Below are 19,600 nucleotides of genomic sequence, written 5' to 3' on the forward strand. Positions count from 1 at the left end.
TGGTCAGGTCTGGGTTCAGGCAGAAACTGGCAGATCCTTTCCCAGACTCTTCCTCGATTCCTCTGTCCTGAGGGTTCCAGGCGTGTCTCTTGGAGCAGAAGTGGTGGTCTTACCTTTGCTCTCAAGTGTGTCAGCATGCTTGGTGACTGGCTTTCAGCTCTAGGTGCAGGCAAAGCCAGGAAGGATCCTGTCCCTGGCTGCTCCTAGCTTCCTGTGTCTAGAGGGCTCTAGACAGGTTCCTCTTGTCCAGATTATGAGCAGAAGTGGTGGTCTCCCCTGACCTCTCAGGACTGTCTGCCTTTCTGAGAGTCCAGCTCTCTCCCCTATGGAATCTGGGTACAGAGAACTGTGGACAGAGTCATCTCTGGTGGCATGCAGAAACTGGAAGCGGTGTTTAATACTTTAATTATATAAATCAAATATAAATAAGAGAGGCTGAGTTTGAAGTCTCCTGGAGAAACTACTACTATTACATCCCCCAAAACCTTCTATTATACCTCAGAACATACTCTGGAGTGTGCATATGCACGTTTCCTTTTCTGTAGGGATGTTTGCATTCCTCTGCTCCTGGGAGCGTCTTTACATAGTTATTGCCATTGCGTCTTGTAAGTATACATTTTAATCAACCAGAATATATATTCAACATCTTTTAAATTTTTTATTAGTTATATTTCTTTACTTAAATTTCAAACCTTATTCCCCTTCCCGGTTTCCTGTCCATAAGCCCTCACTCCCTCCCCTCCCCCTCCCCCGTACAGCTATTCCCCTATACATCTCCCTTATTGCCCCCCCCCCATATTCCCCTGCGCTGGGGGTCCAACCTTGGCAGGATCAAGGTCTTCCCGATCCCCTGGTGCCCCAACAAGGCTATTCTCTACTACATATGCAGTTGGGCCCTTGGTCAGTCCATGTGTAGTCTTTCCGTCATATTCAACATTTTAATCAAAACGCTATAGATCTACAGAGTCAAGACATATCCATTCATCATAATTTGATAATATAATGAAAATTCTGTACAATTTTTTCACAAATAAGGTATTTGAAATCTCAGAAAGACCTAATAATATACCCAATGAAAGAATTTGTGCTATATCACCTATACTTTTGTTTTTGTAATAAAATATTTGAATTTGCTCTGTTTAAAATAAAGTTTTAACAAAGATTTTTTAACAAGGTTTTTAAAATTCTTTTTTAAGTTTTTCCTTCTGTACATTTTTTTCGGGTGCTCACAGATCTAAAACAGGCCTCAGATTTTTGGGGAAGTGGGCTGTGTACAGCTAGGAACCACCATAGCTGGTGAACTAACTCTGGGCTTTTTTAACACAAGTGCTTTTTAGTGCTGAGACACATCACCAGTTCTGAAAAAAATGTGTTTAAACAAACTTAAGGGCAGGAGTGGAGATAGCACGATGGAGAGCAATGATTTTAAAAGAAAATTATGTATTAGTATATAAAGTATCAAATAAGGCCATGGGAAATTAATTTAAAAGGGAAAAGAAAAAAATATTGTCTTAAAGGAATTCCTTAGAAAAGCAAAACACAAAATGCAATAGTGTAGGGAATACAGGTAGAAACTCAAGGAACAGGGGCAGACTGTCCTCTGCCTGTGCTAGAGCTCAGTGGGAATTCAAGGAGCTGACAGGATTAGAAGAAACACTCTGTTGCCATCCTCATCCCCTCAACAATTAGCCTGAACTTGGAAGATGATAGTGTGTAGGGTATTTGGAGAGAAGTGGAGCTGTTCACTCCCCTGTGCTTGCTTTACAGCTGACAGGGGCTCCATTCAATTTCACACTTTTATTTTAAAAATTAAAACAGAGAGACTCCTTGATAAAGATCTAATTATACTTTTAAAATTTACAAGAAGGAGTTGCCAGTTTGTTTTTTGGTTTTGTTTATATGTTCATTAAATGCCTATATTTGTCAACTCAAAAGATGACTCAGCAGTTAAGAGCACTGCTGCAGGAATCATTCCACTTCTTTAGCCTCTGGAGACATCTGTACTCATTTGGCAGACTCAAATACACTTATGTACAAGCAGTCACACACAAAAAAATAAAAATAAGTCTTTTATTTTTAACTCTGCATTTGTCATTTTCACTTAATACTTTATTCCAAATGCCTGGTGGAGAACTTCTTTACATTTATGAAGTATTAATATAAGTTAATTTAATTAAAAAGTTCAGCACCATTTTTGGTACTACATGTAGAAGGTGATAGTGAGAAGATTAAAAACCTAGGGAATAAACATGTTCAATTCCCCAAAAAGTATACTGTGTTCCTTAGAGAGGGACACTGACAATAAATAGGTCTTTAGTCTGTGACAGTCCTGACTTAGGCAGTGTAACTCTGGAGCTGTGTCAGCTCCTGGGACACCTAGCTAGAAGAGATAACAAGGCCAAAACTTAGCTGGTTTCTAAAATTCTTCAAGGTCTCACCAAATAAAATGAAACTAACACAGCAGCCACTCAAAATTGTACTAGTGTGACTACTTTGTCCTTACCAATTATATTAGAAGTTATCTAACCCTTATGGAAAATTCCCTAACCCTGCATTAAAAAGGGTCTGACACAACAGTCAAGTTCTTGTCATTTTGAATGGTTAACCCAATATGCTGGTCATTTCTGCAGAAATGCTAACTCCAGGAGCATCAGACATATTTCTCTTTTATGTGCCCATTCCATACACATAAAAAGAAGTCAAAATGAAAATTTGAGATTCATGAAAGTTCCTTCTCTGTGATAATGCTCTGGTAGTCATGTTGTGAAGAAGCTTGCAAACACTTTAGTCACAGGGCTAGAAAGAGACTGAGGTGAGTTCAGAGTCAAAATCTGCCTAACATTATCTCCCTTTAATCCTCTTTGATTCTGGAACTATGTCAGCCCAGTCCCTGTAATTGGAAGGAGGCTTGCCAGTGACAAAAATCAAATAAGACTTTCTGTTTACTGAAAGAATAAAAAATACAGCCAAAAAGTCAGAAGTTTAGAAATGCTATCTCACCCCTAAGAATCCCTAAATACCTCAAATTCCAGACCCTGCTCTCCACCTGTAATAGGTAGAAGGTCACATTTCTTGAGCCTGCTCTCCCAGAACCTAGATAAATTGGCTGAAAGATAAGGCCCTTAGATCCTGACCTAGTAAGGGTCTCCTTACTTGAGTGAGGGTCTCCCCACTCTGGGGGTCTTTCGTACTCAGTGGCTGACAATTAGATTGTCTCTGTCAGAGCTGACTCTCCAACTCAATTAAGCTAGTACCACATGATTTGTTTGTTTAAAAACCCATTCTCTCAGTCCAGTGTCCATGATTGCCACATTTGAAATTTAAAATCAATCAACATTCCTGATCTGGTAAATTGTATAAACAACACTTCATATGAATTAGTTTTCAGAATTTTAAGTCTCACAAAGTTAAGGTTAGAAAGAGAAGGCCATCTTAAAATGTCAAGGTTTAAACAATTAAAATAATTTTAGAAGTTTTTAAAGTACATGAACACTTTGACTTTCACCTGGAGCCTTAGATTTTTTGAAATGTAACAGTAATAAGAGCCTACATTCACTAGAAGTTAAATCAAACAAAATTTCTTCGTTTATATTAACAAGGAAATTGATTTTGTGTTAATCCATTTCTAAGCTCTTATCTATCTAATTTATCATAATAAAGTATATCAAAACATTTAAAAAAGAATGTTATGACTATTCTATCTCCTGCAATAAATTTTTATATTCAAATACAAGTTCTTAAATGTTGTAGGATTCATTTTCTTTTCTCTGGTGGCACAAACATCTATGGTACAGTGTATAGGGATCAGTTAACTAACTCATTCATACCCATCAAGATGCTCACCAACAATAGCTAATTTCTTTTCATCTATTTCTAGTTTTACTGTATTTTCTTATTTTATTAGATCTGCCCTTTTCTTTCTTCTTAAAAGTATTCGTGTGTGTGTGTGTGTGTGTGTGTGTGTGTGTGTGTGTGTGTGTGTGTGTTTCTGTTGTATGGGAGACCCTCACTCAAGTCTCAGGATGACACGAAACCCCAAGAACTCACACAAGACTGTCTTTGCTTTAATCACATGAGGCTTATCAATAGGAACCAGTGCACGGAGACTCATATCCCACGCAGGGGCACAGGAGTTCAACCCCCAGTAGCTGGAAGAAGGGTTATTTAAAGGAAGAAGTCACAACCCAAGGGGGCAGGGATGGTGTCATTGGAAAATGTGGAGAATACCAGTGAAAAATCACGAGGAGAAGATTCCTGTCTCTCAAGATTGCTTTTGAGATTGTAATCTAACTTTATGGTCAGCTAGTTCCTGGAAGAAGCCTCCTCTTCTCTTAGATAGGATCACCTATCTAAGGGCCTTAAGCCCTTTTATCTGGATCCTGGGAGAGCAGGCTCAAGAAATGTGACCTCTTACTTACAGGCAGAGAGCTGGAATTTGAGGTATTTATGGCTCCTTAGGGGTGAGGTGGCACTTTTTTTTTCTTTTTTTTTTTCGGAGCTGGGGACCGAACCCAGGGCCTTGCGCTCGCTAGGCAAGCGCTCTACCGCTGAGCTAAATCCCCAACCCCGTGAGGTAGCATTTTTAACCTTCTGACTTTTTGGCTGCATTTTTTATTCTTTCACATGCATGCAAGTGTACGTGTTGAGATAACAGAATGACCTCAGATGTGGACACTGATTTCTTTGGTATTTGAGGCAGATACACTACAGGCCCCTAACCAGTAAACTTGAAATTAGATTCTCTTCTCTCTACCTCCTATTTATCTTAGCATTATTGTTATAGGCATGAGTATGATGGTGTCTGATTTAATGTGGGCTTTGAACTCAAGTTTTCATCTTGTCTAGTAAAGAAACACAGGACACCTGCCCCCATCTCTGCTCATCAAATCCTGTACTCTCCTGTCCCTGAACAGAGTCAAAGCAGTTAGTATTCTCTTCCTCCACCCCACGACCCCCTGTGTGGAGCCAGAGCAATGCCTCTGCTTTTGAAGAGGGCAGACAAAAGGAAGCCCATCTTAATTACTATATAGTGACACTCAATTTACAGCAATTAGAACCCAAGCTTAAGGCAGGGGGTAGGATGAGGTTGGGGCAGGTGTCAGGTTAGCTGGAAAAGAAGCCTATTCTATTTAAAAAAGAAGTAAAAGTGGCCAAAGCCTGAGGGCACTATAGCTACAACTTCTCCCAGAATGTTTGAAAATGTGCTGAAGAGAGTTTGTCCTGTAGCCATGAAGCCTAGGCAGATCAGAAACATGGAGGGTTGAAAAGGCTTGGCCAGGTCTGCCATTACAAAACTAATGCTGGGATAAAAACAACATAATACACAAAATAAAAGCCATAGGCAGCTAAACTTGTGGGGCATTAAACTTAAAATTGGTAAAACAAAGTCCTTTGAGAGATGTTTTGAGATTAAAAACAAAAAATGTTTTCTATATTTGGAATGAGGGAAAGCACAATGACACAGGGTATATAGATTTCATATGATCTTGCTTTGTGTATAAGCATGCAAAGGGCTATATTTCAATCATTATAGTTCTCTATGTCCTCTTTGGGAGAAATCAGAATAAGGAAGATGTGGGAGATTGAGAAATTAAATACTAGATTAAAGATCATAAAACAGAGGTTGAAAGCATCTTTAAATCAAAACAGGAAACCCTCAGAAGAATACAATCTGTAATTTACTATAGTAAAATCAAAAAATGTAGTTCCAGTTAGAATGGTTCCACAGGAGCTTGAGAAATTAGGATGGCAGCTCATAGGCATATAATATATTGAAATAAGAATACGGATTCTGCTTATTAAACCTAAATAAAAGCAATGCCATACAATAGGTTGTGTTTTAATTTTATTTGGAAAATTTGATACAGTGTAACATTGGTAAATGTTACAATGGCTTTCTGCCTTGAGTTCTGAGGAGGATAATGCTGAGATTACACATTTATTAGAAATGAAGGCTATCTTAGATATACCTTTACAGATTAAAACTGATGATGCTTAACAATATTGGTTCATTAAAATACAATTTCATGGGCATTATGGCATGAAGCCTATTCCAGATAAAGTTTACAATTCTACAGGTTAAGGTTTTATAAAAAGGCCTAACAATGTTTCGTTGTTGAAATAGGCTATAAATAGAAGTCCTTCAAAAGTACCAAACACTCAGAGAATATGGCATTTAAACATAATTTTATTAATTTAAGAACTTTGTTGATATTGAAACTGAAAGATACCTGTTTGATATTAGTGTAGCCATTTCTTTTTTTTTTTTTCTCTCCATCTTTATTAATTTGGGTATTTCTTATTTACATTTCAATTGTCATTCCCTTTCCTGGTTTCTGGGCCAACATCCCCCAACTCCTCCTACTTCCCTTCTATATGGGTGTTCCCCTCCCCATCTCCCAGCCATTACCACCCCCCAACAATCACTTTAACTGTGGGTTCAGTCTTGGCAGGACCAAGGGCTTCCCCTGCCACTGGTGCTCTTACAGGTCTATTCATTGCTACCTATGCGGTTGGAGGCCAGGTTCAGTCCATGTATAGTCTTTGGGTAGTGGCTTAGTCCCGGAAGCTCTGGTTGGTTGGCATTGTTGTTCATATGGGGTCACAAGCCCCTTCAAGCTCTTCCAGTCCTTTCTCTGATTCCTTCAATGGAGGTCCCGTTCTCAGTTCAGTGGTTTGCTGCTGACATTCAACTATGTATTTGCCATACTATGGCTGTGTCTCTCAGGAGAGATCTACATCCGGTTCCTGTCAGCCTGCACTTCTTTGCCTAATCCATCTTATCTAGTTTGGTGGCTGTATATGTATGGGCTGAAAGGAAAATTATACAGATTTAAGGTTTAAAAATATGAAGTTAAAAGAGTATGTTTCAACTCAGGACTAAACACTGTGAAAAGCAAGTCCAGGCAGCCCCGCCCTGCTGCTAGAACTAACAGACCATAAAAGGAAAGGAATGCAGAACAGACCAGGAGTACCGGACCTGACTCACAGGCCACCTGGCAGGAAGAGATAAGCCCCCAGCCCCCGACATCCAGGACACCCCAAACCTGCCAATGTGTGTAGCTATACCTTATTACCTCATCATGTGAAATAGCCAATCATATGTGAACATGTCTATGTGTCTCGTTTGAAACCACCAATCCCCGTAACTATGCATCTGCTTCTGTACTCCTGCTTCTGCTTCCCCAATCCCTATAAAAGCCCCATGCTGGAGCTGCTGGGCGTGCAAGTCCTCCAAAGAGACTGTGTGCCCGCAGGTACCTGTGTTTTCCAATAAACCCTCTTGGTGATTGCATCCGAGTGGACTCGGCTCGGTCATTGGGCGCTTGGGACTCCTCCTGAGGGAAAGGTCCTCTCCGGGGGTCTTTCATGGGCAACATGTGGGGCAGGCTCAGAATGGGTGTTCCTTCAGTCTCTATTCTAAACTTTGCCTGCCAAGGGTATTCTTGTTCCCCTTTTAAGGAGTGAAGTATTTGCATTTTGGCCATCCTTCTTGAGTTTTATGTCTTCTGTGCATCTAGGGTAATTCGAGCATTTGGGCTAATATCCACTTATCAATGAGTACATACCATGTGTGTTTTTCTGTGAGTGGGTTACCTTACTCAGGATGATATTTTCCAGTTCCATCCATTTGCCTATGAATTTCATAAAGCCATTGTTTTTGATAGCTGAGTAGTATTCCATTGTGTAGATATCCCACATTTTCTATATCCATTCCTCTGTTGAAGGGCATCTGGGTTCTTTCCAGCTTCTGGCTATAATAAATAAGGCTGCTATGAACATAGTGGAGCACGTGTCTTTGTTATATGTTGGGGCATCTTTTGGGTACATGCCAAAGAGAGGTATAGCTGGGTCCTCAGGTAGTTTCCAATTTTCTGAGGAACCTCCAGACTGATCTCCAAAATGGTTGTACCAGTCTGCAATCCCACCAACAATGGAGGAGTGTTCCTCTTCCTCGACATCCTTGCCAGCATCTGCTGTCACTTGAGTTTTTGATCTTCGCCATTCTCACTGGTGTGAGGTGGAATCTCAGGGTTGTTTTGATATGCATTTCCCTTATGACTAAAGATGTTGAACATTTCTTTAGGTGTTTCTCAGTCATTCGGCATTCCTCAGCTGTGAACTCTTTGTTTAACTCTGAACCCCATTTTTTAATAGGTTTATTTGTCTCCCTGCGGTCTAACTTCTTGAGTTTTTTGTATGTTTTGGATATAAGCCCTCTACCAATTGTAGGATTGGTATACATATTTTCCCCATCTGTTGGTTGATTTTTTGTCCTTACAACACTGTCCTTTGCCTAACAGAAGCCTTGCAGTTTTATGAGATCCCCTTTGTCGATTCTTGATCTTAGAGCATAAGCCATTGGTGTTTTATTCAGGAAATTTTCTCCAGTGCCCATGTGTTCAAGATTCTTCCCCACTTTTTCTTCTATTAGTTTGAGTGTATCTGGTTTGATGTGGCGGTCCTTGATCCACTTGGACTTAAGCTTTGTACAGGGTGATAAGAATGGATCAAGTGCAGCCATTTCTTAAGAATGAGGATCTTTAAAGCTGTACCTTGCTTAGACCCTAGACGTTAGACAATAGACCAGAAAGTACAGAAAGCACATTCCCACCCACTCTCTTGGAAGGTACCCAATCATAAAACAGATGGTATAGATCGTATTTACTGCAGGGCAATTACAAGGCAAGAAACATCTCCGGGAAGCTGACTGACACTATAGATTGTGCTGCAGGATGAAAAACATATATCAAGTTAGATGTCCTTGGTACTGACATAGCTGTGCTGACATAGCTATAGCCTTGTCCTGGGAAGACCAGGAGAGAAACATCTGCCAAGTCAGATATCCTTGGTCCTTGTCCTGGGAACCCCAGGATGGAAAAACATATATCAAGTCAGACATCCTTGGTACTGAAATGGCTGTATTGATATGGTTGCATCCTTTTCTCAGAAACTCCAGAACAAGAACATCTGCCTAGTCAGATATCCTTGGCACCAAAATAGCTGAGCTAATGAAACTGTGTAACCTTAAATGATTGTATAAGCTGTATATTTCTGCTGGTCTGGGCTCTTCACATTCCTCCTGCGTGAGGACCGTGTCAAGCCCCAGTGCATTGGTATCCCAAAGTAAACCTCTTGTTTTTCCATCAAGACTGAGTCCCGCATGTTTGTGGGGTGGTGGGTGTCCTCAGGATTGGAGCGAGAGTCTCCTCAGTCTGAGGGTCTTTCAAAACATATCAGATCTCAACTGTACCTCATTGAACTTAGAAGAAGAAGATGATGAGCTCCAAAGAAACTCCATTTAGAGCTGTCTTCATTTGTGGCAAGCTAGCCTCTGGGCAAAGAAAGTGCCCTAACTTAATCGGCAGACAGAATGCCATCCAGAAAAGAAAACAAAACGAAACGAAAAAAAAATGCATGGAACTTGATTGCCAAGCTTTGCCAATACAGGGTAAGCAAATCCTTGGTAATTCCTGCTTCACATAAGGTTTGTCAGATACTTTGAACAAGAGGGCTGAAGACAGTGCTTCAATGTCTTAGAATACTTTGAAGTGGTCTCGACAGCCAACTGTCTGCCATTTTTAAAACTTTGAAAGTGTTTGTCTGCACTTCCTACTTAATCAGGAAATATTTCTTCTTAGTTGTCTTTTGGGGTTGAATACAAGATAATCATGGTCTCAATAAAAGCTTAAGTTGTTATATTTAAGAAGATTTATTAGACCTAAAAAGATGGTGTTAGGTTGTTAATGCAAGTTAGGATAAAATGTAATTTAGATCCAGAACTCTTCACTCACCAGGACATGATAGATAATAGGATATTTTTCTTAATTACCACATACTATGGACTTGACATTGTAAATATATATCACACCTTATAACTATTATAATTTTTATAATTTTATTCAATTTATATTTGAAAAAGAGACATTTGTTGTACTTTGAAGGGGGATTATTGAGAGATTATCTAATATCGATATGAATATGGCACTTGTTAATAATAAATCTGACGGCTTATTATTTAGGTGGTAAAGAAGAAGTGGAAAATCTGGGAGAAATCATAATTCTGAGATAGAATGCGGCAGGAGATTCACCTTGGAAGACGTGAGAGAGACACATAGTACCTGAACATGGTTAAGTGGGCATGTTACAGAATGTAGGTTAAAATAAGTCAGTTATTCTAAATTGTGATCTAGTTAGAGAAGAGCCTCACTATATAGTCAAGGTATTTGTAAATATATCTTGAGTCTGAGTCTTAGTTCTCGGAGCATGGCGCTGTGTGGAAGAACTAGATCAAACTGCTACATTATATTGTTCATGAGTTTTAAGCCAAGCTAAGTTTACAGGGGATATTGTCTAAGCACATACTCAAATAATAAATTATAGATGCCATAAGTTGTTAAAAGTTATGATTTTTGTAGTAGAATCATCCCTCATATTTGAGTTGAGGTCTTGCAGTTGATTTGGTAGATTAACCTGAAATTGACTAAATGAATGTATTTGAATTTAATTGATAAATTATTGATATTTATGTCCATGGAAATGGATGAAGATATAACTTTGTATGGTAAACTGTAGAAAAACACAGAATACATGTCATTACAGTGGATTTAAACTTTTTTCCCCAGATTTCAAGTTGTATTAAAAAGCTTACAGTAATAAAAAAAAAGCATTTTATTGACATAATAGACACATTGATCAATGTATAGAATTGAAGACTCCGATCCAGATGTAATTCCATACATGTAAAAACACCTTGTTTTTGACAAAGCAAACAAAATTACACACTGGGGAAAAAGTCAGCATCTTGACAGACAGATGGTGTGAATAGCAGCATACAGAGAAATGAAAATAGATCTATATCTCTCACCCTGAACACAACTCAACTCCAAAGGGATCAAGGACCGCACTCAAATCACTGAAAGACCAAAAGCCCTGAACCTGACCTCTTTTTTCTTTTTTCCTTTTCTTTTTTTTCTTTCTTTCTTTCTTTTTTTTTTTTTTTTTTGACTCCGTATTTGTGAATCCAAAATTCAGTTTAACAGACTGGATGTTTTCCCTTCATGAGTCTCACTGGTCACAGAGCTTCCCACAATGCCTTCTCCCACCACCTCCCACCAGCAGCTGCACAGATGGTGGCTGACCTGCTTCGTGGACACCAGGATACATCCTCAATTTTTCCCTCTACTCATCAAAATGTGAAAGTTCACAGTCTGTAGCTTTCCTGCCATAGATGTCCAAGTGGAAAGACATTTCTCCCATTCTGTCAGGATGCTGGAGGAGCTGTGAGTGCCTATGCGGCTCATTTGTTTGTTTTCTGGGATTTTCCTTTGCGTGTTTGCTTTCTGAGATAAGGTGTTACAAAGCTCAGCCTGACCTCAAACACACTGATGTAGCCAAAGATGACCTTGAGCACTTTGCTCCTCCTGCTTCCACCCTCCAAGAGCTAGGAATATAAGAATCCAATGAATCCTTGCTCTTTGTTTTGGGGACTATGGACATGGACCGGATTGGGATCCTTCTCTCTCAAGTGTTCTTAGCCCACCTGCCCAGGGCTGGAGTTTCCCAGACAGTTGCTCCTGCAACCTCAGAGTCAGTCTGCTCACCAGGAGGCTGCATTAGATAACTTGATCACTTTTCTTTCATCACGGTTGTTATTAGTTCTTTAAAATCTGTTCGAGTCTCAGCCTGATTGTTCCCCTGTGAGCTGACTTTTTAAAACATCAAAAAACAAAAACAAAACAATACAAACAAAAACCTTAGAGTTTTACATTTCTCTGGGCCTTAAATGTGTATCCCCAAATACCAGCACTTTCCAGAGCTTAATCTCATCAGAGTCCTCATGAGCTCTCAGCTTTCTCTGCAGTTGAAGGCAGACTGGAAGAACCAGGGAGTAGTCTGAATGAATGTCACTGAGTCACTGTATGCAATGCTCTCTACTCTGCAGAAGGTTAGCTGCCACTTCTAGGGAAATCATTGGAATGCACTGGGTGGCACATAAATAATTAAGGGGCGACTTTTAATTAAGGCTTTGTAGTGAAAACGACTTTGTGAAACATTAAGAGCTTTTGAATAACTAACTTTGATGCTCTCTTTTCAACCTGAACTTGTCATCCCTGGAAACTGCACAAATAGTGACTTTTAACAGCTTTGGTCTTTTGATGATACCAGAGACTCACTTCTTTCTTGTGAATGAATGCTTTGTGAAAAGTCAGGAATCTGTTGAGGTGGCCAGCACTTCTCCTTTCAGGGTGATGATGGTATTTGTTATTCTTCTCATTGCTGTGACAACATATTCAACTAAATCAACTTATCCATGGTTTGTTTGTAGTGGCCAGGTAGGACACCGGACTCATGGAGGAGGGGAAGGCAGGGCAGTCAGAGCAGCTCTGGCTATGGTGACAGGAGCCTGAGGCAGCTTCCTTCTGGTTCTCTCTGACTGCTCTGAATTTCTGTTACAAGATGTGATCTTGCAGCTTTTCGTCCTGCTTTGATACTTCCTAGCCATGATGAAGTCTTCTCCCTCTGGAACTAGATATGACAAATTGTCCTGTAATTATCCATCCCTTACAAGATATTCATAGCTACCTGTGGGCTATTTAAAGCCACACAGAATCTGGATCATCTTCGTCTTCCTCCATCTTCCTTCCTTCCTCTGTGAATTTAAACTTTTACAATCAATGGTTGCACTCAATGGTCTCAACACAACATTGGTTGAATGTATAAGGGAAAGAAACAGGGGGTGTGTGTGTGTGCGCGCGCACGTGCCTGGTGTTTAAGCTCTTTCTTGTGTTGTTTCTTTTCAGCTATTTTGGGGACTGTGTAAACGTGAATAGCTTTTCTTACACATTTTGTCAAAAACAAATTTAAGCAAAGATTCCTCTGGTAAGAAAAATGCTCATGCTATTTTCAGTGAAAGATTTAATAATGCCTCAGGTCATAATTGAAAGTATACTATATAAGAAGTGGAGAGATCACTTGGTAGTTGACAGTGCTTGCAGCTTTTCACTGGGCTCTAGTTCAGTTTGTAGCAAACACACTTAGTGGATAGCAACAGTTTGTAACTTCAACTGTGAAAAATCCAAGGCCAACTTTTGAACTTTTTCAGCAACTGCTCTCATCTGTCCACATCCATATATATGTATCCATAAATGTAAAAAAAATAAAACGTTTAAAAACTTGTTTCATACAAATATTAAATAAATTAAACTTATTTTTGTCTCTGGCACATATCCTGAGTACTCTGAAATCTCAAGTATTATAATATTTGGGTTAGTTGCTGAAATTGTCTCAATGATCATTAGCTCACTAACAACACTGATGTCAGATAGGATCTCCAAAAGAAACCTAGACATTTTCAGTAGCCAATTCTCACAGATACACAACTAGCATGTATGTAAACTATTTGATAAGTAAGTTCAGACTTACTTTACGAGTTTCAGGAAAACCAATTTATTTGACTGTGCTTATAAAATATAATAATCAGCTCTATATAATCCAGTGGTGTCTTCTTAGAGAAAAATCAGAACTTTGTCTCTTTATTATCAAGTCGTGTGTGTGTGTGTGTGTGTGTGTGTGTGTGTGTGTGTGTGTGTTCAAATGCCATAATTCCCTTGTCTTGTGTTGGTTCCTCAGAAAATTGCTAATGATGAGATTTTCTAAGTAAGGTAATAGTTCTATAAAGTTATTAATAGTTTTCTTCTAAATTTATTAAACATGTATTCCTGAAAAATCCTACCATTTATAAAACATATGAGTGTACATTTGTGGACATAGAGGAAGTATATGACCTCCCTAGCCTTGTCAATTTGACATGACCTAGATTCATCCAAAAAAGACATCTCAATGAAATAATCTGTCTTCAACATCCTGTCTGTAAGAGACTCTTTGCTAATTGATTTAGAAAGACTCAGTCTACTATTGGTGGTACCAATCCCTCTGAAGGTTCACTCAGGATGTATTACAAAGTTAGTTAAGTATGAGCCTGAGCAAACCAGAGTGAGTCACCAAGCAGCCACCCTCCATTGTTACTGTTTTAAGAGTCTACTTCAACCTTTCCCTAAATGTCTAATCTAGAAATACTCTTTCTTTCCCAAGTTGCTTTTAGTTCTAATGTTTTTCATAGCACATAAAGAAAACTAGAAGAGAAATTGAGACCAAAAGTTGTGGTATGAACATTTTTTAATATGAATTTCTGTCAAGACATACAAAAACATGTAAAAGGCATAGAAAAAAATGAATGCTCATCAAAACAAATAAATAATATATGTTTTCCTTACTGGGATTATAGCTAGATTGGTTTTTTACACACTCTTTATAGTATAGCTGATGGAACAAGGTACACATGTTAAACCAAGTTTTGAAAAACCTTACTATGTCCATTGGACTATTCACATGCTTTGGAGGTTATGAGTTATTGTAGCCATGTAGCTTTAAAAATGAACCCATGCTAAAGTCAGCTATGTATTGGCATTGGCGGTGTCTGTTCCTATCCTGGTACAGAGTCTGAGAACCATGACTGTGTGTTTTTCCTAGCCAACGCCTCTCTCACAAATGCCAGCTCTACCTCTCCTGATCTCCAAGATCACTCTCTTGCCAGTTCACCACCCATAGCCAGTTCTGGGCACATTCTTGCCAGCCTGGGCTCTCCAGTGGTTTCCTCTCCTCTGGAGCTTGGACTTTTGTACAGTCTTTCCATTCAAAACCCTAGCTGAATGCCGCCTGGCTATGTTCTTTCCCTCATGCTCATCTAGGTCACTTAGAATGGAAAACACCAGTACTCTTTGTTTAAAATAAACAGATGACACAACCACTAGGTGTGAAATCTATCATTCTAAACTCACCAATTATTCTATGTTAGAAATCTTCTTGTGGTGGAGGCTGCTACCAGGGCTAACAGTTCCCAGTCTATATCCTGCCTCCTCTCCCTCTTGCCTCCCTGTTTAAAGCCTGTTTCTTCTTCCTTAGTCCCCTTTTCCTTTCTAGGACCTGGAAGACTCACCTCCTCCTTCTCATTCAATGATTGGCTTCTTTTCATCTTTATTAGTCAATCAATTAATTAAGGGAAATTCCCGTACAAGTAATGTGTTCAAATTGAGTAGGTATGGAAAAGATTTATTAATATGTCTGTAAAAGTTGGGAGAGAGTATCCCTGTATCATGGGAAAAAGAAAGAGTGGTAGAGAAAGATGCATTATGTCTTCCTCTGTCCTCTGTCAGCTAACATACCCATACATTATCATTTATATATCACACACACACAAACACAAACACACACACACACACACACACACACACAATAAGAAGAGTATGTGTTTACTCCTTCTTTAAAAGGGGAAAAAATACCCTTGGGAGGGAATAGGGAGGCAAAGTTTAGAACAGAGGCGGAAGGAACACCCATTCAGAGCCTGTCCCACATGTGGCCCATACATATACAGCCACCAAACTAGATAAGATGGATGAAGCAAAGAAGTGCAGGCCGACAGGAACCGGATGTAGATCTCTCCTGAGAGACACACCCAGAATATAGCAAATACATAGGTGAATGCCAGCAGCAAACACTGAACTGAGAACAGGACCCCCGTTGAAGGAGTCAGAGAAAGGACTGGAAGAGCTTGAAGGGGCTCGAGATCCCATATGAACAACAATGCCAACCAACCAGAGCTTCCAGCCATTACCCTAAGACTATATATGGACTGACCCTGGGGTCCCACCTCATAGGTAGCAATGAATAGCCTTGTAAGAGCACCAGTGGAAGGGGAAGCCCTTGGTCCTGCCAAGACTGGACACCTAGTGAACGTGATTGTTGGGGGGAAAGTGGTACTGGGGGGAGGATGGGGAGGGGAACACCCATATAGAAGGGGAAGGAGAGGGATTAGGGGGATGATTGCACGGAAACCGGGAAGGGGAATAACACTCGAAATGTAAATAAGAAATACTCAAGTTAATAAAGATAAAAAAAGAAGAGCAGTATGTGTTATCATAAAGCTAGGTTCTTCTATTTAAAGATTCTACCACATAAAGAGGAAACATATATTCAGACATACCCATGCCATACTTTACAGAGAAGATAAAACCAAGGGCAAGAAATAGATGAATGTAAACTTACCTTTGGGTCCAATATAGTTTTTAATATCAAATATAATCTAGAAATAGATTAAAGATAGTTTTTACCTTAGGGCCAAGGAATATTTGTTAGGACCAAATTGGGATTATCTAAGGATCCAGCTTGCCACTACCATTGGACATGAGGACAAGGGACCATTCTTCTTTTTAACATCCTACCTGTATAATTATGAAAAATTACACATGAAATATCTTTTTTTCCTTTGCCTGTTCTTATGCCAAAATATCTGAAAAAGACTACTTAACAAATAAATGGCTTATTTGAGATTAGAGTTCATGATACAGTGCACAGGAGAAGTAATAATACACAGCTAGTAACCCACCCTCTATTGTCAGCAAATAGAAAGAGGTGAATGCTGATGTTGCCTATACATAGGTGGAGTCTTTCCCCATTAATCAATTAAATTCAGAACCCACATTACAGATATTTCCTGAAGTTTGTCTCCTAGGTGATTTTAGATCCTGTCAAGTTGACAACAAAATTAATCACCGTGATGAGTATAAATATCCATGAAAAGAATAAAATAAGAATTTGTGCTTTCAGTATAAAGACCATGCTGCAGATAGATGTGTTTCTTAAATTAAACTCTTTTCTAAAACCAAAAAAGGCCTGAAAAGTCAGACCTTTTATGCCTTCCAACTTTTCTAAAACATACAAGGTTAAACTATCATATTTTTAAGTAAATTTTATTGCAATACAATGATACTTTCTCCATGTTACTTGATAAACCCTAATTTTTTTCTATTTTTGTGAGTGTAGTGTTTTTATTATCCACTGTTATTTGTAGAAATTTAGTGTTTACTTAGTGTGCATTCCTTTTGGTATAGGTGACTGTAGAAACTAGAGGTTGCCATCCAAAGTCTTCTTCATTTCTTTCCTACCTTATTTGTTATTTATCTATTTAAAGTTTTACTTCTTTAATTAAAAAATAAAATTACAGAAAATACATTTCGGTTATATTTTTTCTTCTCATTGAAATCTACACAACACTCCAAACCTATCTACAAATCCGTGTTTATGCTTTTTCTAGAACTCTATCTTTCCCTTTCTTAAGAATATAAAGCCGAAAATCAATTAAAATAAACACAAAAGTAATAAGACAAAATAATACCCAAACAAACAAAATAAGACAAGGTATACACAGAGACACACAAAGAATTGTAGAGTCAACCATGTGCTGCCCAACACTCCAGGGCATGTTTTTTTTTTTTCCTTTCTAGTGAGTGAAATTGGTTTACCATGACACTCCTTTGGAGAAAATTGGTTTTCACTTTGTCAGCAAGTTTCAATCACCAAGAGCTTCTTGCCTGGGGATGAGATTTGTATATATGTTTCCTTCTCAGTGCTAGCTTTTTAATCTGGTTTGAGCTTGCGCAGAACTTGTGCAGGCTGTCAGAGTTCCTATGACTTCATATGTGTATCTGTATGATTGTGTTTTGAAAATACGGTTTCTTTGAAGCCATCACCTACCTCTGGCTCTTTCATTCTTTCTGCCTCCTCTTCCATACAGATGCCTGACATTTTAGGTAAGGCGTATGATAAAAAAATCTCACTTATGATAGAGAGCTCAAAATTCCATCACTATCTGAACTCTATATTAGTTCCCTTCAACTGAAAGAAAGCTTCTCTTACGAAGGCTGAACATGGCACAGATCTACACCTATAACAACAGTACATTAGCAGGAGCCATTCACTTTATTGCTATGTTCCTTTAGAATAATAAAATTATTGCTTTTCTCTAAATGTATGTGAAAATACACACACACACACACAAACACACTCATCTATACATATATATACATATATCAATATACATATATATAAACAGGTTTGTGGCTACTTTATCAGCGTCAGATATGAATTCTGTCTCACAGAGTGGGGCTCAAATACAATGGAAAAGAAAAGAGGTTGTTTATTCACACATTTATACCACTATTAAGTGAGTACATTTTTTAACCAACTGACTGTTATAGATTATAGGACTTATATCTAAATATTTTTTCCCTTCCAGCATCATAAACACTAGTCAATAGGAATGAAACATTTATCTGGGCTCTGGCTCTACTTCTCCATGTTTGACATTGTATGTTATCCTCAGCACTATACATTTATTATCATGTTATAGAGAGTAAATAATACCCAGAAAAACGGCCTGTGATGGGAGGGGTGATCTATGGTATCGTCTTTCATCAATGATTTAACAATATGCAAGGCATTCCTGGCTGAACGTTTTCCATGGTGACATATGATATCTATTTAGAACTTCATCTTTGATGACTCCATCTATCTTCCTTTCATATAACGTGTGTGTGTGTGTGTGTGTGTGTGTGTGTGTGTGTAGCTTAGGAAAGTTCTACAGTGGTAGTGTCCCAAATGTATATTCAAGGGGTGTTTATAGTTACTTGTCTGTCACAGTAGTCCCTATAATAGCCTACCACCTCATCCCTGTCCCCCTTTAATCCTCTTATTAAGGTTCCTCTTTGCCCTTTCCCCTGGCTGGCAGCGTGGAGGCCGCACGATGCCTGGAGTTACTGTAAAAGACATTAACCAGCAGGAGTTCGTCAGAGCTCTGGCAGCCTTCCTCAAAAAGTCTGGGAAGCTGAAAGTCCCCGAATGGGTGGACACAGTCAAGTTGGCCAAACATAAAGAGCTTGCCCCATATGATGAGAACTAGTTCTACACACGAGCTGCTTCCACAGCACGGCACCTGTACCTCCGTGGTGGTGCAGGGGTTGGTTCCATGACCAAGATCTACGGAGGACGGCAGAGAAACGGTGTCAGGCCCAGCCACTTCAGCAGAGGCTCTAAGAGTGTGGCCCGCCGGGTCCTCCAAGCCCTGGAGGGGCTGAAAATGGTGGAAAAGGACCAAGATGGGGGCCGCAAGCTAACACCTCAGGGACAGAGAGATCTGGACAGGATCGCCGGACAGGTGGCAGCTGCCAACAAGAAGCATTAGAACAAAGGATGCTGGGTTAATAAATTGCCTCATTCATAAAAAAGAAAAGAAAAGAAAAGAAAAGAAAAAAGGTTCCTCTTTATCTCCTTTAAATATCTTCTTCTTGAGATAAGTTTTCATAACAGAAGCTGTATCTTGAAAATTGGTTAAACTGACTATTCCTAGCACACAAGAGCTATTTCTGCTTAACTTCCTTATTTTCTCACTGGTAGAATTAGAAATTTTTTAGTTGTCCTCCTTTTTACATTGCATACTGCTTGACTACTTTCTTTTGTCAACTTGAAACAAACTAGGGTCATCTGGGAAGAGGAATCTTCAACTGAAAAGAAAATGTGCCCAGTGCCAACTTTGGCAGGGTCTTCTTTCTTGTCAGTTTTTCATAAGGCAGAGAAAGGAAAGAGCATCGGGAGAGGATACGACTTTTCCTTACAAGATACAGGGATAAGACTTTGTCTTATGACATATTTAGGGATGCTGTGTAATAATAAAAAAATTTACTTATCTGAGACTAAATTACCTTGC

At 39.1% G+C, this 19,600-nt stretch overlaps 1 pseudogene; it reads left to right on the forward strand.

Moving 5' to 3' along the window:
• Nucleotides 1–18,601: 18,601 nt before the first annotated feature.
• Nucleotides 18,602–19,110, forward strand: Rps19-ps2 (ribosomal protein S19, pseudogene 2; annotated as a pseudogene).
• Nucleotides 19,111–19,600: the final 490 nt, after the last annotated feature.

This window comes from Rattus norvegicus, chromosome 7, assembly GCF_021556685.1.
Source record: "Rattus norvegicus strain SHRSP/BbbUtx chromosome 7, alternate assembly SHRSP_T2T, whole genome shotgun sequence".
Lineage (NCBI taxonomy): Eukaryota > Metazoa > Chordata > Mammalia > Rodentia > Muridae > Rattus > Rattus norvegicus.